A 23,025-nucleotide genomic window follows, 5' to 3' on the forward strand; every position below is an offset into this window, starting at 1 on the left:
ATCTAAACTACCATCACATAGAAGAAAGTTGCGGTCATCACGATGAGCATAAATCGCGATGAAACTGGTCTTCATCCGGTTCCTCCAACGATCCCTCATCTCTCCCGCTAGATGCCGCGCGTATCTAACTTCCGCCTCCGCCCTACTGGTGTACCTTTGTAACTGTTACCGCTGAAACAGTGAACCTGTCTCCGACACTCCTCCCAGTCATCGTAGACTCCGGGAACCTTACCCTTGTACACGACATACGACGACATCTCTATGCACTAGCCAAACAAAACTTTAGTAGCAATTCACAGAGACATACAAGTTCATTAAAGTTTAATATTACAACTATAACAGCACGATTCATGGTCCTACTAATAAATAGCATCGATTACATATAAGTTGAACGACTGTCCAAACTAAAGAGACATACAAGTTCATTAAAGTTTAATATTACAACATGAATTAGTAGCAATTCACGGAGCGTGAATGAAGCCACCGTCTTTCGTGATGGTCATGAAATCGCGGCCGTTGTCAGCCTGCATTTGTAGCGTTGTTTCTATCTCACTATTGGACGGTTGAAATCTGAGGTAGAACTGCCCCGAGGTACGAAGGACATCTTGATGGATGATTTCTGCAAACTCCGACTGGATGCGAAAGAATTCTTGTCTGATGTCCGCGTCCTGGATTGCCGACAAGCGTGCGGCCCAATCTTTGAGATTAATTGGTAGCCGAAGGTGATTATGGTCCCGTATGATCGCCCGCATGTGATGGAGGGCGTAGTAGGCATCCTTCTGACCGCCAGGCGGTTGCTTGACGCAGGGGAACGTCGTAGTGTGGGTGAACACGTGATGGCCGTACCTACGAATTGTCCTGCTGAAGGTGCCTCCAGATCTGGCCTAGCCGAGAAGAGCTTCATCAAGAACTTTCTTGATATTTGTGTAGTCTTTTTTCGACTGACGGTCCGAGTCGAAATACGTGGTCATGGAATATTTCGGGCTTAAGAGGATGAGTGTGCAATGTGTGTCACTGCACAAAACACGAAATGTTAGAAAAAAAAGAACGATCGAAATCTAAGAAATCATATGTTATGGGGCGGTGAGGGGATAACTTACTCGGGAAAGTAAGGCAGGAGGAAGTTATCCTTATCTGGGTTTGCCAGAATGACGCCTTCGAGGTATGAACTCGCGACTTGTCGGTCCCCAACGCTGCCCAAGATCTTGGCACGCATATAGAAGGGGTCGACTATCACGATGTCCGGGGTCTTGTCTCTCATGATCCGCATCTCCATACTCAGCGAAAATAGCCGAATGAAGGTGTAGTGCAGCGGATGAAGGTTAAACATAGCGAAGATGTCAGCAAACCGCAGGACGATCATACCCCCGATGGTGCTATCGACAAAGCCCTTGCCCTCTGGCACCTTGGCCACGAAAACCGGGTATGCCACATCATTCTCGGAGAGACGTCGCTTCTCCAAAGAAAGAACAATGGCATGCAGACTCCGCATAGCATCGGTTGCAGCATTGAGCAGATTAGTCGGTAGCATCGGCCTACCCGCCACATGCACCCTCCTCGAGATATCCTTAGGTGAAGGTGGCCCGTCCTGAGCACGGATCGTACTCGGTGCCGGCTGGCTCGCACCCTTGTTAGTCTTTCTTTTCCGTCCCTTCTTCTGCTGCTGTAATGGGATCGAGTTCTGCTCAGAGACCACCTTCTTGAGTGTGTTGGGGCTGATAATATTTCGCACCTCGGCTATCTGAGGCTCGGTGAAGGCGGCAGCTGGAGGCGTCTCCTGAGAACTGAAAGCCAGACGACGCCTGTTGCAATTGGGTTTCTCCGCGGTACCAGCTAGATCGTGGCCGTCTTTTGCAGGGTTGGGTTCTTGAGAAGGAGGCCCCAAGAATTCCTCACCGTACCCATGTTCAAGAAAGTACATATCGACCTTCGTAAATATACCGTCGTCGTCGTCGTCCGGATCCTGTGCCATATGCATGTCCGGCATGTCCGGTAGCGTTGCGACGGTCTTGCCATGGCTTGGCGCCGGCACGACTGGCGGTGTTGTCTGTGGGGTGGTGTCCCCCGCCCCCAAACTAATCTGGCTCTTCGGCCAAAGCAGGGGCCAGCTTAAGCAGGCGCTGAGGGTCATCACATCATCTTCTTCGGCCCCAGCGGGTCGGAACGGAGGTAACAAGTCGTCGCAGCCTGGCAACACCCGAACCAGTTGAACCCTATACACGGTGGGTGGCATCGGATTACCGTGGAACACGGGGTTACCCGGTTGAACGATTCTGCCCTTGGCGACATCGATCAACTCGCCGCCCACGAAGTGCAGGAGAGTGCATGGAACGTCGGCGCCGGCGCCGGCGCCCTGCGAAAACATGTAGGGCGTCAGGGGATGCCCAGTCAAAGGCAAGGAGATGAAGTCGTCGGCCGAGAGAGGCTTAGTTACCGTGATGGCGTCGAGCTCGGCTAATGTCGAGGCACCGCCAACGACGGGCGTGCAAGTGACAGAGGGGCCGCTTGCTACCGAGGTGCCGGCCGGCGTATTCTTCGCACACCCTGGTGCATTAATAAGCTCCAATGCTCGTGCTGGCGCCGGAGACACCAATGGCGCCGGCGCCAGAGACACCAATGGCGCCGCCTGCGCGTTGTGCAAGTTGCTAGCCGTGAAGCTGGGAACCCGGGGCGGCCCCTGTTGGCCGCCCGCAATCCACGCCTGCAGCCCCTCAATCAAGGTAGGCACAATGGCGGTGATCACCCCTCCCAGTTGGTGTTGCACTTGCTCTTGGACCATCTTCGGAATCCGCGCCACTTGTGCCCTGAGTTCTTGAACCTCGCGCGATTGGCTTTCCAAGTTGGTCTTTCTCTCCTTTCGCCCACCAGCGTTATAGTATGACGACCATTTCGTGGACAAGCCTTTGCCGGCCACACGACCAGCTGACGACGGCTTACTGGACTTATCCTTGTTTTTCATTACGTTCAACGCCCTATTTAAAGTGGTGTCCCAAGGAGAGCTCTGAGATGACCCCGCGCTACTGCTTTCAGTGTCCTACTGAAGGAATGTGAACCATTTAGAAATTTGGCTTCATTAATTAGAATGCAACAATATGGAGCAAATTACGCGGGGGTGTATTCCTTATCAGAACAAGCTCAAGCGCCATGGTCTTCGCATCCGTGGTAAGCTCCTTTGTTACCGGGTCCACCTTGTACCGGGCCCTGACATAGTTCCTGGTCTGCTTGTCATCGTATTTCTCGAAGCGGGGTGGTAGGCCTTGCTCGGCACGCTCCGCGTCCTCCTTGTCCCATATAGGTTCCGCCACTCTGTAACCGCCGGGACCGAGTTGGTGGACCCCTAAGTTCAACTCCCGCATTTCTTTCCCCCACTGACTTGATTCCACGATTGTGTTGCTCTCGCACTTGATCTTGAACTCCTTGTAGTCATCTTCGCTGATCGAAGGATTTTTCGCCTTGATCTTCTCATAACTATCACCTTTGTCAATCATTCTCTTCACCGCGCTTCTCCAAGTAGACAGGGCCGTGCTCATCTTCGTGAGGGCGGCATTGTTCACTTTATTCTTTGAGAGGCGTGTGTTTGTGACGTCACCGGGAACTTGTATCGTTCGTGCAACTTCGTGAAGAGGAGGTTGCGCAAATTCTCTTGGTCCTTATGCCTTAGGTTCTCGGTGTTGATCGAGACGGTGCTTCGGAGAATGCACCCGAGCTGAACCGCGTACCCCTTGACTATTTCTTTGGGCGCCGTTGGATACCCGTCGGAGTTCACTTCAGTAAATTCCTCCTTGACGGTGCCGAGCACGTTCGGGCGCCGGTCCTTCCGTTGCCTCTTCGATTGGCTGCCATCATCAGTGGCGGCATCTTCGACGGCACCATAAGTGGTGTCATCCCCGACGACACTAGGGGTTGTGTAGTCGGGATCGGTGTCTTCTGCGACGTCCTCATAGCGGTGAGGTTCTTCCTCCATCTCCTGGGACAGCTCCCAGAATGCCTTGCCCGAACCGCCGGCTTCATCGTTCTGGGCCATGTTTCGCTCTAAATAGGAAAAAAGTTTGGTCAAAAAGTTGGTTATTGTCAAGGAACAAGATCATGGTCTCATCATTTAGGCTTTGTCGACACCAAGGCATCCTAAAAGCTAAGCTTTTATCATTTAGGGTTTGTCGACGCCGAGGCACCCTAAAAGCCTAAGCTTTCATCATTTAGGTTTTTATCGACACCGAGGTGCCCTAAAAGCCAAGGTTTCATAATTTAGGGTTTGTCGACGCTGAGGCACCCTAAATGCTAAGTTAAGTTTTCATCATTTAGGGTTTATCGATGCGAGGCACCCTAGGTTGACTGATATATATGGGTATCTTCTAATAATATACCCTATCAAGAAAAGGGAAGGAGAATTCTAAGTTGGGCCTAATCACTTGGCTCTATTGCCACCTATGGTTTAATGCAGCAAGAATAAAGGGGCAGTTGATCCTACTTAATTAAGTAGGAAGATACCCCGGCCCATGCATTAGTCGCAAGTACCTCATATGTCCTACTTTTAGCAAAGTCATGCTAAAATTCACGGAAAATTTCAGCATGACCTTTGCTGAAAATAGGACATATGGAGTACCCGAATTTGCCGGAACGGAAGTTAATCGACATTCCGGCAAACTCAAGGGCCTTCGGGGTACCTGCAAAATCATCACGACACGATGGTCGGAGACAAAACCCAGCAAACTAGCACCACAATGTGCCTCTACTTTCATATGGATGAAGAGGCCACAGACCATATGGTCCTCTGCTTTCATATGGACAAAAATCAGCTCAACTTATGTGAGCTTCCATTCCAGATCTAATAGGTCACCCAACAAAAAATCATCAATAGTTTAGCAAGTCTGTACCCTCAAGAATGAACATATAGCAATATCTGTTGTCCCCCCATAACATACGGAAATCAAAATCAGCTCAACTTAGATGACAATGTATATACTTATCACATTATATAGGTGTTGCAACAACGTATATACTTTATCACATTATAAGTCCTCACACCATCAACTATGACAAAATCTGAGAGTATAAGTCTGGTTACATTCACCCAAGTCCAAACATAAAATTCTGTCCAACATAGTACAGCCCACTTTGATAATTTCATAGGGTTTAATATACCGAACGAAACCTGACAAGTGATATGTGTTTTAAGTATCTACAGAACAACCTCTAAAATTTTCATGTTGTAACTTTATTTTAATACCACCTCTAACAGGGCCTAATCTCCCATATCAAAATACTGTACCCAGGAACATATATTTCGGGACAGCAAACTAAACTGATAGCTGCTCTCAAACCGTACATCCAAACGACACAAATAAATACTCTAAAGAAACCTTGAAACTTTATCTAAAACTTATGTGAAGGGGCCAACTCAAAATTCTGAGCCTAGCTAACTCGTTTTTCAGATATAAGCTTGCTTGTTTTCCATTGTACCTGAAGAACTAGCTGTTGTTGCTCCTCTGCCCGTGCTGCTGATGCTCCTCTTCCGCTGATCCAAGTGACTGTGCTGTGCTGCTGCTGATTAGAACAATTTTGCTCCTTTGCACTCTGAAGAAGGTACTCCGTCAGAGTACTGTACCTGAAAATTAATGAAGTTGATTTTGTGTTAACTGAATCATGACAATGCCAATAAAGGAGTAAATTCAGTTGTTAACTTAAAATTCATGGAGTACATTCATTTTAATACAAAAACTGCTGCTGATCATTGTGAAAAAAAATCATGGATTGCTGTTAACTGAAAATTAGTGAAAGCAACTGTTGCTGATCATGGATTACTGTTAATTAAAAACCGATGCTTGTTCAGACATAAAAGAAGCTTCACCTTCTAGGCCCTCCACTTTGTCAGATTGCAGTGATACAGAGGCTGCTACCTGGATTAAACAAGATAAAGATCAGATATTGATGATTCCTCATGTAAGGCAAGATACAAGAAACTAGCTGAATTTAAAATTACACCATCATCATTACAGAAAGGAGAATAGAGTATCGCAGTATCAGTTCATATACAACCAGTTGCTGGAAGAACTGTAGAAAAGAGACCACTAAATCTAATGATAAAATCAGGTGCTCTATAAACAGCTAGACAGCACATGTGTGACCAACATCAACAAAGTCAGGCAGTCCTAAGAGGCTAAGATATTTGTATTAATTTTCATAGCTCCATGAAAATTACAGAAGTACATCAAACACAAAACCACCAGCATGCTCACAAGTCACAAGGGGTAGTGAAGACGATTAGCCAATCGCTCGTTCAATAAGGTGTATGAGGCGATCCACTCCATCGCAAACACTACCCGCAGCTACTACGTCGACTATGCGATACAAGGTATCAGCGACGATGCCTTTCAAGTTATGATGCTCCATGATGGTTGCTTCTTGCTGCAGTACATGTTGCATTGCACCTTTCCTCAGCGCTTGTCGCAACCGTTGCTCTCTTGTTTCGACTCCAACCAAGCTTGCATCATGAATGACATAATGTTGTTGGAGAATCAGCTTCCCTGGGTGGTGCTCAAGACTCTCCTTCGTTTCACCAACTTGGATGTGACGGAGTTCGTTGGTAAGATGGCACGCACACTCCAAACCAGCGGGGAAAAGGAGCTAACAAAACTTGTTCTCTTTGCTCATGACCATGATGAGCCCCCACAGGGATAACAGAGATGAAGATGGAGATGATCTTAAGCATGGTAACAGGAATGGCTAAGGACATTGCCATGACTAACGAGAGACATGAGAAGATGTGGCGAAAACAACAGATGGTGTATGGTCACATTCGGCCGGCATCAGGTAGCAAGTCGGCAAGCCGGCCGCATGGTCGAATTATCGGAGCATCTTTGGCAGTGGTGCATGCAAGCTAGTGACCCTAAGGATCTCCTCAGATCCTCTTTATTAGTTGAAACAAATGAACTACTGGCTTTTTGAAAATTATTTCATTTTGGAAGCCTTTTCTTTTTGAATAAAAGGGGTCTACCCTCTACTCTACTTTTTATTAATGAAGCAAAGACAGATAAGGTTCAGCAAACATCTCCACATCGGCAACTAACAAACTACCATTTAAAGGAACCAGGTTAAAGAAAAGTCTGACGGCGCACTACCACTTTTATTACAGCACCCCAAATGAAAATAAAACAGCAAAAGACTAGAACAGATTCTACTTGATGTTCATCCCAGTTTTGGTTGACGGAATCTTCGATCCACGCAATGCGAAGTAGTTTCCCTCGGCATCGGTCCAGCAAAAGGATGAACCGTCGAAGAAGAGCCGCCTGTGTGTCGTCGCAGAGAACAACCCATTATTGAAAAAAGACACGCAGTTTCACAAGAACGCAGTTTGAACTTTTCCATATTCGAACCACCCATTGATTTTGGAAGCTTAGGCCGTTTGTTTTGCCTGTAGGCTAGCGCTAACTATCATTTGATCAGGAGCAAATTCTTGCTGAAAAATTGGTCGTGTACAAATTGGACTTGGGAAACCAGTTTCTTGTTGGATATAGTTTCAACAAGATGAGTAACGTTCGATCAAACAAACTTATCTTGCTACTGACGTAGCGATTTCTTTTCTGTCTTGCCAGTACCCACCGATGAGTTGAGCTGGAGTTTTCATCTTCATATAATGAGCTAATTAAGCAGTGTCAGGTAAATGTTTTTAGTAAGTTTACACGTCGATATCAACGGGACCTCCGATCAACTGCTACTACTTAATTCAGTCGCCTTCCTTGCAACGCGCCACTGACAGCTACTTATGCATACAACAGCAAAAAAAGAGATAACAGAGATGAAGATGGAGATGAGTATGAGACTCACCCATCAGCACCTGAAGATCTCGTCGCGAGAGAGACGGGGGAGGGGGGAGAGAGAGAGAGAGAAACTAACCTGGAGATCTCGAGGCCGCCGGCGGATTCCTCTTCTCCGGAGTGAGGCGGCGGGGGAAGATGGGACCAGGTGGAGCCCTAGGGTTACGCCGGGTTCGTGCGGCCTCGCCGTCTCGCCGTACTGGGCGTTGCCGCGAGGGAGGAGCCGCTGGCGAGGAGGGGGAGGGGAACGGCAGAGTAGCTGCTCGTGCGGCCCCGGCGTCTCGCCGTACTGGGCGCTGCCGCGAGGGAGGAGCCGTCGGCGAGGAGGGGGGAGGGGAACTGCTGTGGATAGAGTAGAGTAGGAGGGGATGCAGAGAGGAGGCGAGGCAACGGAACAGGGGATGCAGATAGAAAGGGGATTGGGGATTTTAGCAATGGCGCACCCCTAGCGGTGCGCCATTAGTTTTTTTTTAGCAATGACGTATTCTCATGCGGTGCGTCATTAGTATTTTTTTTTATAGCAATGACGCATTTCAGAGAAGTGCGCCATTAGTAATTTTTTTTAGATAGCAATGGCGCACCCCAGAAAGATGCACCATTAGTAATATATTTTTTTGGATAGCAATGGCGCTGGGGAGGGAGGGGGTGGGTGGTGCGCTCGGCCGATTCCGTTCAGGGGAACCGAGCGAGGAGACAGGGGAGGGTGCGGGGGGTCGTCGGTGGCGGTGGAGCGGGGGAGGGTGCGGGGGGTCGGCGGCGGCGGTGGAGCGGGGGAGGGTGCGGTGGGTCGTCGGCGGCGGTGGAGAGGGGAGGGTGCGGGGGGTCGGCGGCGGCGGTGGAGCGGGTCGGGAAGGGTGCGGGGGTCATCGGCGGCGGTGGAGCGGGGGAGGGTGCGGTGGGTGCTCGACGGCGGTGGAGCGGGCCGGGGAGGGTGCGGGGGATCGACGGCGGCGGTGGAGCGGGGGAGGGTGCGGGGGGGGGGGGGGGGGCTCGACGGCGAGGGGGATCTGGCGAGGGGGGATAGGGATCGAGATGGAGGGGGATCGAGATCGAGTGTCCTCATGAATATTCAATATTTTTTCATATTGAATATGAAAAAATATTCATGAATTCAAAAAGTGTCCATGAAATTTAAAAATATTCATGAGTTCAAAAAATATTAACAAATTTAATACTTTTTGTGAGTTAGAAATTCAATACCATAATAAACATAAATAAATATTCATGAGGACACTAGAACAGAAGAAATATCATTTCAATATGTCGAAATACAATCGAGAAATGAAGGCTACAATTTAAATACAATCGATCTTAGCTAGCTATCTGTTCACAATCTTCTTGCCCTTATTTTTCGTAAATGGAGTTCTTCTCTTGAACGGACGTCCTTTAGGTAGGGTGGTCCTGCTTCTTCTTGTGGTGTATGTTGGTACTTCATCGTCGTCGTCATGTTCCATCTTCGGGTCGCCGTACTTGTCGAAGTCTTGCTCATTGGCGATTCCATCCATTCCGATGATCTTCCTTTTGCCTCTCCTCACGACAACACGACTGGGCTTTGGCGGGTCGGTAATGAAGAAGCATTGGTCCACTTGGGAAGCCAGTACCCATGGCTCATTTTTCGCGGTGACGTTTGCGCCCGCGGTCTTGGATTTGGCTTCGGGTATAACCATGGTGGTGAAATACCGGTCTTCTTTTATAACGCTCTTGGCCCATCTGACACGGAACATCGGAACCTTCTCTCCGGCGTAGCTCAGCTCCCAGATCTCCTCGATCCTTCCGTAGTATCTGTCCTTGTCATTACCGGTGTAGAATTCCATCGTTACCCCGGAGTTCTGATAACCATCGCTCTTCATGTCCTTTCCTTCGGTGTAGAATGTGTAGCCGTTAATATCGTACGCCTCATACGTCATCAGGTTGTGCTCGGCGCCCTGTGACAAGGCGAATATGAGCTGTTCTTCCGCGGAAGAATCCTCATGTAAAAGGTACGACAGAAGCTTCTGCTTGAACCAATGCGTGAAACATGAGTTGTGCTCTTTGATTATATCTCCGTCCGTCCTTTGTTGGCCTCGGTCATTGTACGTCTTCTCAATAAAGGTTTTGTGCTCTACCACCCAAGGATCGACCACGTCTATGTGTTGTAGCGCGACTAGGTTTGCTCTTTCAAAGTCGGCGAGTCGACCCTCGAAGTCGACATGCATTTCGCGGCGACCCTCACGGTGACCCCATCCAGCGAGCCTGCCGAGGTGCCTGTTGACGGGCAGACCAATGGGGTTCTCGATGCCTAGATAATTCGTGCAGTAGGAGATGCACTCTTCGGTCAGAAAGCCCCTGGCTATGCTTCCCTCTGGACGTGACATGTTGCGAACGTATCCTTTGATGACACCATTCATCCTTTCGAACGTCATCATGCTGTGTAGGAACGTCGGCCCGAGTTGGATGATATCCTCCACGATATGGACCAGCAGATGCACCATAACGTCAAAGAATGCGAGCGGGAAGTACATCTCAAGCTCGCATAGTATCACCACGATCTCTTCGTGTAGCCTTCTGAGTTGCCTCACGCCAACCGACTTCCGAGAGATGACGTCGAAAAAGTTGCATAGGCCAAATAGCGTTTCACGGACGTGCGCGTCCATGATCCCACGAATTGCAACTAGAAGTATCTGCGTCATCAGCACGTGACAGTCGTCGTGAGACTTCATCCCGCTGAACTTCTGCTTCGCTGAGTCTAGGTATGTGCTTATCTTCCTCGCGTAACCGTAAGGAAGTTTTACTCCTACGAGGCAAGTGAAAAACTGATCGATCTCCTCCTGACTTAGAGTGAAGCATGCGGGAGGGAAGTCATTTCCGTTCGTCTTGGCCTTTTTGCCTTTGCGACGACTTTCCGTGTCCTCCTTCGCCTCATCATCATCATCATCATCATCATTATTAGCGTGAAGCTCCTCCCTGATGCCCATTGATTTCAAGTCTGCCCTTGCTTTCGGCCCATCTTTGGTCCTCTCTGGCATGTTGAGCAGGGTACCAAGCAGACTCTCGCACACGTTCTTCATGATATGCATGACATCAAGGCTGTGAGGCACACGGAGGATCTTCCAGTACGGCAAGTCCCAGAAAACAGACCTCGTTTTCCATACCTTCAGCAGCGGCTCTGGCGCCTTTCACTTCTTTCCCGGCTTTGGCACCTTTCCCGGCGGTGGGCACTCTTTCCAATTTTTTAACAACTCGTCTATTTCCTTGCCGCTCCTCATACGGGGGCGTCTTCAGGGTTCGGTTTCACCATCGAACAGATCCTTGCGTTTTCTCCACGAGTCATCGTCGCGAAGCCACCTTCGATATCCCATGAACACGGTTTTCGAAGACTCGGGATCTCTATCTAGTTGGCGATACATTGTGTCATCCATGCACCTGACGCATCCAGAAAATCCGTGGACCACCTGCCCCACGACATATCCGTAACCGAGATAGTCGTGCATCGTCGTGAGCAGTGCGGCTCTCATAGGGAAATATTCTTTCTCTGCGGCGTCCCACGTATTGGCTGGCGTTTTCCACAGCGTGTCTAGCTCCTCTTTCAGCAGCCCTAGATACAGATTGATGTCATTCGCTGGTTGTTTCAGCCCTTCAATTAACATACTCATGTGAATGTACTTCCTCTTCATGCACAACCAGGGGAAAGGTTGTACATCCACACAAACACAGGCCAGGTGCTATGTGTGCTTCTCTGGCTGCCAAACGGATTGACTCCATCGGTGCTCGCGCCCAGCACGATGTTCCTTGGATAGTCCCCAAATTCTGGGTATTCGAAGTTCAACGCTTGCCACTGGCTCGCATCCTTAGGGTGACTCAGCATCTTGTCATTTTTATCTATCTCCGGATCATTTCCGTCATCTTCTCGCTTTTTCTCCTCTCTATCCACGTGCCAACGCAGGAGCTTTGCTACCTTAGGGTCCGTGAAATACCGCTGCAGACGAGGAGTGATCGGAAAGTACCACACCACTTTTCGAGGAGCTTTCTTCCTCTTCTTGTATCGACTGGCGCCGCACACCGGACATATGCTAGACTCCGCGTGCTCGTCCCGATAAATGATGCAATTGTTCATGCACACATGGTATTTCACGTGCGGTAAATCTAGAGGACACATGATTTTCTTCGCCTCCTCGAAACTGGTCGGGCACTTGTTCCCCTTGGGAAGACGTTCGTGCCAGAATGACATGTTCTCGTCGAAGCATGTGTCGGTCATTTTGTGTTTTACCTTCACCTCCAGAGCCATGAGCGTTACTTTCAGGCGGGTATCCTCGGGCCTGCATCCTTCATACAATGGAGTAACTGCGTCTATCTCCAGTTGATCCATCTTGGCTTTCTCTCGGGCGACAGCTCTTGCGTTATCCGTCTGCTTGAGAAGCACCTCTTGAATATGAGGGTCCTGCACCCAGGCCATCGATGGTCCATCGTCGTCTGCTCCGGCATCTTCATCGTCATGATCATGCCCTTCGTCTGCTCCGGCATCTTCCTCATCATCATGTCCAGCATCTTCTACATGATGACTGTGTCCTGGAGATTCTTCGTCTTCTCGCCCGCCCTCGTCGCGGTTGTCTTGCTCATGCCCTTCCTCATTTCTTGCCCGGCCCCCATGGACGACTTCATAATCATCTTCATCACCTTGCCACCGATAGCCATCCATGAAACCACGCAAGAGCAGGTGGTACCGCACCTTTACGGAATCCGGGTCCATAAGGCTCTTCAGCTTGCATCTTCGACACGGACATCTTATCTCCGTCTCGTTCTTTTGAAGCATCTCGGCCTTTGCGGAGCTCAAAAACCTATTCACGATGCCTTCGGTCATCGTGCAGACCATGGTCGCCTGCGGGGTAGAGCAAAACGATATTTTAGAACAAAAAAAAATTGGCATGACTTTGCCGAAAAATAGGACCAAAAAGAATGCATAGTGCCAAATTCTTGCTGAAACGGAAATGAATCAACATTTTGGCAAAATATTGACAACTATCGCATTTCAAATACCGGTACCTGCAAACCCAAACATATATGCAACACCACAAACATACGTAGATCTAGCTAGGCCATAAAAAGTGCATGTTCACGTTGTTGGAGGGAGAAAAAAGTAGATCTACAACATAAAAGCTTTCCCCTTACTTACCTATCAAAAAAAGGGAATTTAACCACTTAATTTGGGTGAATCTATGATGCAGACGAGGTGAGGAGGAGGAGGCACCCGAGACAAGCTTGGAGGAGGAGGTGGAGAGAATGAAAGTGAGGAAAGTGAGTGTGGTAGGTGGCTGTCCAAAATATCTAGCTGGTCCCAGGTTACTAATGGCGCACCACCTACAAATGCGCCATTAGTAACCCTGGTTACTAATGGCGCACCAGCTGGTGGTGCGCCATTAGTAGTTTTGCAAAAAAAAATATAGTAATGGCGCACTGGGTGAGTGGTGCGCCATTACTAGTTAAACTAGTAATGGCGCACTCTGCCCCGGTGCGTCATTAATACTTCTGGAAAAATTAAAAAAAAAGTTTGTTAGTAATGGCGCACCGTGTGTGTGGTGCGCCATTAGTGTCCATCACACTAATGACGCACCTGCACATGGTGTGCCACTGCTATATAGTAGTGGCGCACAACTTGTCTGATACGCCATTAGTGTCCATCACACTAATGGCGCACCTGCACATGGTGCACCACTGCTATATAGTAGTGGCGCACCACTTGTCTGGTGCGCCATTAGTGTCTATATTATCTATAGCCATTTTCCTAATAGTGGGGGATAAAAAGTTGGTTATGTGTATTTAAAAAATGATCATATATTTATAAAAAATCCATCGTGTCTTAAATATGTTTTACATGTATCAAAATGTTCACCGTGTATTTTAAAAATGTAAATCATAATTGTTTTAAATGGTGTGCACTAGTATTTTTAGTGTATTTAAGGCAAATATACATCATGTAAATTAAAAATCATCTTGTAATGCAAATATATTTAATGTACTGAACATTTCTCATCATGTATTAAAGGTCTTCAAACATTTTTTTTAGGTGTTCACGTATTTTTTTTAAGTGTTCGCACATTTTTTGTTCGTGTATTTACAAACGTTTGTGTACTTAGAACAAACATTTACATATTTATAAAATACTTATGTTTTTTTCAAACTGAAAAAAGGAAAGTAAACTAGGGGAAAATTAAAAATATAAAAAAAGTGAAAAGAGGAAAACATGAATAGAATAAGAGAAAAGGAAAAAGGAAAAGTAATATGAAAAAATAGAAAAGAAACAATATAAGAATCATCAAAATTCCAAAGCAGGGAAAACCTGAGAAACAACAAATAAATCAAGAAAAAAAATCAGAAAAAGTGATAGAAAATACATGAACTCGACAAAACCGAGACGTTCCGAGTGACTACATGGTGGGGACGGACCCCACCACCATCGGAAACTAAACATAGCATGGATAGTTAAGGCATGTTCGGTACCTGCTCAACTTCAGAAAATCCTCGACCGATGGAAAACATCGAATTTCTTATACCGTTCGGGAATTGTTGGCACATAATTCAAATCCCTATCAGATCGAACAAAGTAGAGTTCCAATTTTCATCGAATATAGTTGTGCAATGTCATAGTTGTCCATATGCATTGCAGTATATAACATAGTTGTGTCATGCATAGAACGAGGGTGACCAACATATTATGAATCTTTTGTAGAAAAAATGTGATGGTAATATATGAGTCTTCCTCAACTTCACACCTTGTAGGACAGGTAAGAACCCTTTCTTAGACTGGTCCATTTTAAACTTTTTCAAAACCTTATCAAGTTATGTGCTTTGTGAAAGTCCTATTAAACGTCTCGATCTATCTCCATAGATCGTGATATCTAATATGTAAGTAGCTTCTCCGAGATCTTTCATTGAAAAACTCTTGTTTAAATATATCTTCACGCTTTCCAAAAGTTCTATATTGTTTCCAATCATCAATATGTCATCCACATATAATATTAAAACGCTATAGAGCTCCCACTCACTCATTTTGTTATAGATACAAACTTCTCCATAAACTTAAATGAACCCAAACGCTTTGATTACCTCATCAAAGCAAAGATTCCAACTCTGAGATGCTTGCACCAGTCCATAAATGGATCACTTGAGCTTGCATAGTTTGTTAGGATTTTCAGGATTGAAAAAACCTTCTGGTTGCATCATATATACCTCTTCGTGAAGGAAACCATTAAAGAATGTTGTCTTGACATCCATCTGCCAGATTTCATAATTGAAAAATGCACCTATTGCTAACATAATCCTAACGTACTTAAGCATCGCTACATGTGAAAAAGTCTCATCGTAGTCAACTCCTTGAACATGTGAAATCCCTTTTGCGACAAGTCATGCTTTGTAGACGGTGATATTGTCGTCTGCATCCGTATTTTTCTTAAAGTTCCATTTGTTCTGAATAGCCTTACGACCATCATGTAATTCCTCCAAAGTCCATACTTTGTTTTTATATGGATCCTATCTCGAATTTCATGGCCTCTAGTCATTTGTTGGAATCCAGGCCCATCATCGCTTCTTCATAGCTCACAGGTTCATTGTTGTCCAACAACATGACCTCCAAGATAGGATTATTGTACCACTCAGGGGTTGTACATGTCCTTGTCGACCTACAAGGTTCAATAGTGACTTGATCTGAAGCTTCATGATCATCGTCATTAGCTTTCTCTTCAATAGGTGTAGGCAGCAGAGAAACATCTTTATGTGTTGTGCTACTCTCTAATTGAAGTGATGGTTCAATAATCTCATCAAGTTCTATCTTCCTTCCACTCAATTCTTTCGAGAGAAACTCCTTCTCTAGAAAGGATCCATTCTTGGCAACAAAGACTTTCCTTCGTATTTTAGATAGAAGGTGTACCCAATTGTTTCCTTAGGTTATCCTATGAAGACACACTTCTACATTTTGGGGTAGAGCTTATCACGCTGAAGCCTTTTGACATAAGCGTACCCCAAACTTTAAGAAACCACAACTTAGGTTTCTTGCCAAACCATAATTCATACAATGTCGTCTCAACGGATTTAGATGGTGTCCTATTTAAAGTGAATGCAGTTGTCTCTACTTCATAACCCCAAAACGATAGTGGCAAATCGATAAGAGACATCATAGAACGCACCATATCCAATAAGGTACGATTACGACATTCAGACACACCATTACGCTGTGGTGTTCCATGTAGCATGAGTTGTGTAACAATTCCACACTGCCTTATATGCATACCTAACTCATATCTCCACCATTATTAAATCGTGGAAACTTTATCTTCTTGTTATGATGGTTCTCAACTTCACTTTGAAATTGCTTGAACTTTTCAAACGTTTCAGACTTGTGCTTCATTAAGTAAACATACCCACATCTACTCAAATCATCAGTGAAGGTTAGAAAATAACGGTATCCACCGCGTGCTTCAACACTCATTGAACCTCACATATCAGTATGCATGATTTCCACCAAGTCACTTACCCGCTCCATTGTTCCGGAAAATGGGGTTCTCGTCATCTTGCCCATGAGGCATGGTTCGAATGTATCAAGTGATTCAAAATCGAGTGATCCCAAAAGTCCATCGACATGGAGATTCTTCATGCGCTTTATGCCAATATGATCTAAGTGGCAGTGCCACAAGAAAGTGGTACTATCATTGTTAACTTTGCATCTTTTCGCATCAATACTATGAAAATATGTATCACTACGATCGAGATCCAACAAGAATAAACCATTCACATTGGGTGCATGACCATAAAATATATTACTAATATAAATAGAACAACCATTATTCTCTGTTTTAAATGAGTAACCATCTCGCAATAAACAAGATTCATATATAATGTCCATGCTCAACGCAGGCACCAAATAACAGTTATTTAGGTTTAAAACTAACCCCGATGGTAATCAAAGAGAAGCGTGCCGATAATCAACCTTGGAACCATTTCAGACGTGCATCGTCACCTCGTCCTTTGCCAGCCTCTTTTTATTCCATAGTTCCTGCTTTGAGTTACAAATATGAGCAATCGACAGGTATCAAATGCATAGGCACTAATACTAGAGCTAGTAAGGTACACATCAATAACATGTATATCAAATATACCTTTGTTGACATTGCCAGCCTTCTTATCAGCCAAGTACTTGGGGCAATTCCACTTCGAGTGGCCAGACGCCTTGAAGTAGAAGCACTCGGTCTTAGGTTTGGGTCCAGCCTTGGGTTTATTCATGGGAGTGGAAATTTGCTTGCCATTATTCTTAGAGTTTCCCTTCTTTCCCTTGTCTTTCTTGAAACTAGTGGTTTTATTCACCATCAACACTTGACACTCCTTTTTTATTTCTACTTCTATGACTTTCAACATCGCGAATAGCTCGAAGATTGACTTGTTCATCCCTTGCATGTTATAGTTCATCACGAAGCCCTTGTAGCTAGGTGGCAGTGACTTGAGAACTCTAAGCTGAACTCCCAACTCATTTAAGCGATTGTAGTATCCATAAATTTTGAGTATGTGCTCACTAACAAAACTATTCTCCTCCATCTTGTAGGAGAAGAACTTATCGGAGGACTCATGCCTCTCAATCCGGGCATTAGCTTGGAATACTAATTTTAACTCCTGGAACATCTCATATGCTCCATGGCATTCAAAACGCTTTTGAAGTCCCGATTATAAGCCATACAACATGGCACACTGAACTATTGAGTACTCATCGGAACGTGCCTGCCACACATTCACAACATCTGCAGATGACACTAGACGGGGTGGCACCTCAAGCGGTGCATCAAGGACATAAGCCTTTTGCGAATACGTGAGGATAATCCTTAGATTACAGACCGGATCCGCATAGTTACTTCCATCATCTTTCAACTTGTCTTTCTCTAGGAATTCACTAAAATTCAAGGGAGCTAGTACGTGAGCCATTGATCTACAACATAATTTGCAAAGACAACTTTAGACTATGTTCATGATAATTAGTTGAATTAATCAAATTACTAAAGAACCCCCACTCAAATCAACATCCCTTAGGTTGTCTAAGTGTGACATGATCCAAATCCACCAACCAAAGTCCGATCATCACGTGAGATGAGGTGGTTTCAATGGTGAACATCTCCATGTTGATCATATCTACCATATGACTCATGTTCGACCTTTCAGTATCCTATGTTCCGAGGCCATGCCTATACATGCTAGGCTCGTCAAGTTTAACCAAAATATTCCGCGTGTGTAAAACTGGCTTACACCCGGTGTATGTGAACGAAGAGTCTATCACACCCGATCATCACGTGGTGCTTCGAAATTACAAACGTTTGCAATGGTGCATACTGCTACGGCGACAGAAATCCTTCTGTTGCCTCTTGAGCTTGCGTTGGTTTTTCCCTTGAAGAGGAAAGGGCGATGCAGCATAGCAGAAGTAAGTATTTCCCTCAGTTTGAGAACCAAGGTATCAATCCAGTAGGATAATCGCGCCAAGTCCAGAGTACCTACGCAAACACAAAAGAGCTTGCACCCAACGCTATAAAGGGGTTGTCAATCCCTTCAAGATTGATTGCAAAGTGAGATCTGAAGGCGGAAAGTGCAACGAAGTAAAATTGTAAGGCTGAAAATATGGTGTGAAGTAGACCCGGGGGTCATAGTGTTCACTAGAGGCTTCTCTCAAAATAGCAAATAATACGGTGGGTGAACAAATTACTGTCGAGCAATTGATAGAACCGCACAAAGTCATGACGATATCTAAGGCAATGATCATACATATAGGCATCACGTCCGAGACAAATAGACCGATACTTTATGCATCTACTACTATTACTCCACACATCGACCACTACCCAGCATGCATCTAGTGTATTGAGTTCATGACGAACAGAGTAACGCCTTAAGCAAGATGACATGGTGTAGAGGGATAAACTCAAACCAATGATGAAAACCCCATATTTTTACCCTTGATGGCAACAACACGATGCGTGCCTCGCTGCCCCTTCTGTCACTGGGAGAGGTCGCCGCATGGTATGAACCCAAAACCAAGCACTTCTCCCATTGCAAGAATCATAGATCAAGTTGGCCAAACAAAACCTACAACTCGAAGAGAATTACAAGGATATGAAATCATGCATATAAGAGATCAGAAGAAACTCAAATAAGATTCATAGATAATCTCATCATAAATCCACAATTCATCGGATCTCGACAAACACACCGCAAAAGAAGATTACATCGGATAGATCTCCATGAAGATCATGGAGAACTTTGTATTGAAGATCCAAGAGAGAGAAGAAGCCATCTAGCTACTAGCTATGGACCCGAAGGTCTATGGTGAACTACTCACGCATCACCGGAGAGGTCATGGTGTTTATGAAGAAGCCCTCCGTATCCGAATCCCCCCTCCGGCAAGGCACTAGAACGTGCCCTAGATGGGATCTTGCGGAGACAGAAGCTTGCGGCGGCGGAAAAGTATTTTCGTGGATCTCTCATGTAGTTTTGGAATTTTTCTGAATTTATAGGCGAAAGAGGTAGGGCAGACGAGCCACAGGGGCCCCACAAGCTTGCTAGGCACGGGGCCCCCTGGCCGCGCCTAGGGGGCTTGTGGGGTCCCCTGCTGGCCCCTGCCTTGGTTCTCAAGTCTGGTGCGTATCTTCTGTTCCGGAAAAAATCTTTTTAGAAGTTTTATTTCGTTTGGACACTCTTTAAAGTCCTCCTCTGAAAAGGGTCAAAAACACGGAAAAAACAGGAACTGGCACTTGGCACTGAGTTAATAAATTATCCCCAAAAAAGATATAAAAGGCATACAAAACATCCAAAGTTTGACAAGATAATAGCATGGAACCATCAAAAATTATAGATACGTTAGAGACGTATCAAGCATCCCCAAGCTTAACTCCTGCTTGTCCTCGAGTAGGGAAGTGATAAAGACTGAGTTTTTGATGTGGAATGCTACCTAGCATAGTTGCCCTTTGTAACTTCTTTCATGTGACATGAATGTTCAGATCCGTAAGATTCAAAACAATAGTTTGCTATTGACATGAAAACAATACTACTTCAAGCAAACTAGCAAGGTACTCATGAACTTTTGAAATAACAAGGCCAAAGAAAGTTATCCCTACAAAATCATATAGTTTGGCTATGCTCCATCATCCCCACACAACTAATTTAAATCATGCACAACCCTGGTATTGGCCAAGTAATTTTTTTCACACTCTTACTTTCTCAAACCTTTTACAACTATCACGCAATACATGAGCGTGAGCCATGGATATAGCACTATAGGTGGAATAGAGTGTGGTGGTTGTGGGACAAAAAGGAGGAGATGGTCACATTGACTCGGCGTATTAAAGGGCTATGGAGATGCCCATTAATGGATATCAATATGAATGAGTACGGATTTCCATACAAAGGATGCACTAGAGCTACAGGTATGTGAAAGCTCAAAAGGAGAACTAGTGGGTGTGCATCCAACTTGCTTGCTCACGAAGACCTAGGGCAATTTGAGGAAGCCCATCCTTGGAATATACAAGCCAAGTTATATAATGAAAATTCCCACTAGCATATGGTGGCGACAAAACAAGAGGCTCTCAATCATGAAGAACATGGTGCTATTATGAAGCACAAGTGTGGAAAAAGATAGTAGCATTGTCCCTTCTCTCTTTTTATGTTTTTTTATTTGGGCTCTTTGGCCTCTCTTTTTTTCTTTCCTCCTTTTATTTTTATTTTTTTGTTTGGGCTCTTTGGCCTCTTTTTTTTATTTCCTCACATGGGACAATGCTCTAATAATGATGATCATCACACTTTTATTTACTCACAGCTCAAAGCTTAGAACGATGATGACTCTATAGGAAATGCCTCCGGCAGTGTACCGGGATGTGCAATGATCTAGCTTGGCGTATGACGTTGAAACATCTCGCTAGCTATCTTACGATCATGCAATGGCAATATGAGAGTGACAGCACAAGTCATGAGACGGAACGGTGGGAGTTGCATGGCAATATATCTCGGAATGGCTATGAAAATGCCATAGTAGGTAGGTATGGTGGATGTTTTGAGGAAGGCATATGGTGAGTTTGTGCACCGGCGAAAATTGCGCGGTACTAGAGAGGCTAGCAATGGTGGAAGGTGAAAAAGTGCATCTATACCATGGACTCACATTAGTCATGAAGAACTCACATACTTGTTGTGAAAGTTTTTATTAGTAATCGAAACAAAGTGCTAAAGCATACTCCTAGGGGAAGGGTTGGTAGGTGTTAACCATCGCGCGATCCCGACCGCAACACAAAGGATGACAATCAATAGATTAATTATGCTCCGACTTCCTAACATAGCGGTTCACCATACGTGCATGTTACGGGAATCACTAACTTCAACACAAAGTATCTCTACATCCACAACACCCTACTAACATAACTCTTAATACTACCAAATCCACGTCTCAAAACTAATTGAGAGGAATCAAACTTATCTTTCTACTCAATGCACATGAAGATGGAAGTTTTTGTATCCTATTTGGGTACCTATCACCTTTGGGACTACTTTCATAGCACAAACCAACTACCAAGTCACGCACCGCCGTGCTCTAAAAGATCTAAGTGAAGCACATAGAGCAAAATTGTCTAGCTCAAAAGATATAAGTGAAGCACGATGAACATTCTAGCAAATTCACGATGAGTGCATGTCTCTCTCAAAAGGTGTGCAGCAAGGATGATTGTGACACAACAAAAAGAAAAGACTCCTACGATACAATACGCTACAAGCAAAACACGTATCATGTGGTGAATAAAAATATAGCTCCAAGTAATGTTACCGATGGATTGAAGACGAAAGAGGGGATGCCTTCCCCGGGCATCCCCAAGCTTAGGCTTTTTTGGTGTCCTTGAATTTGGCTTGGGATTCCTTGGGCATCCCCAAGCTTGAGCTCTTTCCACTCTTTATTCCTTTGTCCATGAGAACATCACCCAAAACTTGAAAACTTCACAACACAAAACTTAAACAGAAACTCGTGATATCATTAGCACAAGAAAATAAACTATCACCTCTTTAGGTACTGTAGAAAACTTGATTTCTATTCATATTAGTGTTATATTACTGTATTCTCACTTTTCCATGGCTAGTACCCCCCGATAATATCCGTAGTTTCATCAAAACAAGCAACCAACTCAACAAAAACAGAATCTGTCAAAAATAGACCAGTCTGTAGAAATCTGTATACTTCGTATACTTTTGGTACCTCAAAAATTCTGAAAAATTATGACTGCCTGGGAAAAAGGCATATCAACTAGCATAAAAAAAGAATCAACTCAAAAGCTCTTTCTGAATAAAAATAAAAAATAATCTCGTGAGCGAAAAGTTTATGTCTTTTTCCAGCAGGATTAAACCACCATCACCAAGACTAGTCATAAAGGTTTTACTTGGTTCAAACACAAAAAGAAACACAAAATACACAATCATAACAAAATTATGATGGTGTGGACGCAACAAAACAGAAAGAAAATATAAATTCATTGGGTTGCCTCCCAACAAGCGCTATTGTTTAACGCCCTTAGCTAGGCATAAGGCGATAGAATCACGTATCGTCGTCTTTGGTGCTCAAACCATAAGTAGCCCTCATCATAGATTCATAAGGCAATATTATTTTCTTTCTAGGAAAATTCTCCATGCCCTTATTTAAAGGAAATTGAAATCTAATATTCCCTTCCTTCATGTCGATGATAGCACCGATAGTCCTTAGGAAAGGTCTACCAAGAATGATAGGACATGTAGGATTGCAATCAATTTCAAGCACAATGAAATCCACGGGGTACATAGTTCCTATTTGCAATAATAAGAACATCATTGATCTTTCCCATGGGTTTCTTGACAGTAGAATCCGCAAGATGCAAATTAAGAGAACACTCATCAATCTCATTAAAACCCAGAACATCACATAAAGACTTTGGAATCGCGAAAACACTAGCACCCAAATCACACAAAGCATTGCATTCATAGTTTTTGATTTTGATTTTGATAGTAGGTTCCCACTCTTCATGAAGATTTCTAGGGATAGAAACTTCCAATTCAAGTTTCTCTTCAAGAGATTTTATCATAGCATCGACGATATGATCGGTAAAGGCCTTGTTTTGGCTATAAGCGTGCGAAGAGTTTAGCATGGATTGCATCAAGGAAATGCATTCAATCAAGGAGCAACTATCATAATTGAATTCCTTGAAAT

General features: G+C 44.9%; 1 long non-coding RNA gene across 4 annotated transcripts; it reads right to left on the reverse strand.

Moving 5' to 3' along the window:
- Positions 1-219: 219 nt before the first annotated feature.
- LOC123411573 lies at positions 220-8,226 on the reverse strand. Of its 4 annotated transcripts, none has more exons than XR_006613284.1 (4): positions 7,894-8,218; positions 5,849-5,897; positions 5,461-5,605; positions 220-259 (listed from the first exon to the last, which is right to left on the reverse strand). It is a non-coding gene; the product is annotated as an uncharacterized LOC123411573 (long non-coding RNA). The 4 variants fall into 4 exon arrangements; XR_006613283.1 differs by having other exon boundaries at positions 227-266; XR_006613282.1 differs by lacking the exon at positions 220-259 and adding an exon at positions 7,179-7,286 and having other exon boundaries at positions 4,977-5,605; positions 7,894-8,226.
- Positions 8,227-23,025: the final 14,799 nt, after the last annotated feature.

This window comes from Hordeum vulgare, chromosome 7H (assembly GCF_904849725.1).
Source record: "Hordeum vulgare subsp. vulgare chromosome 7H, MorexV3_pseudomolecules_assembly, whole genome shotgun sequence".
NCBI lineage: Eukaryota > Viridiplantae > Streptophyta > Magnoliopsida > Poales > Poaceae > Hordeum > Hordeum vulgare.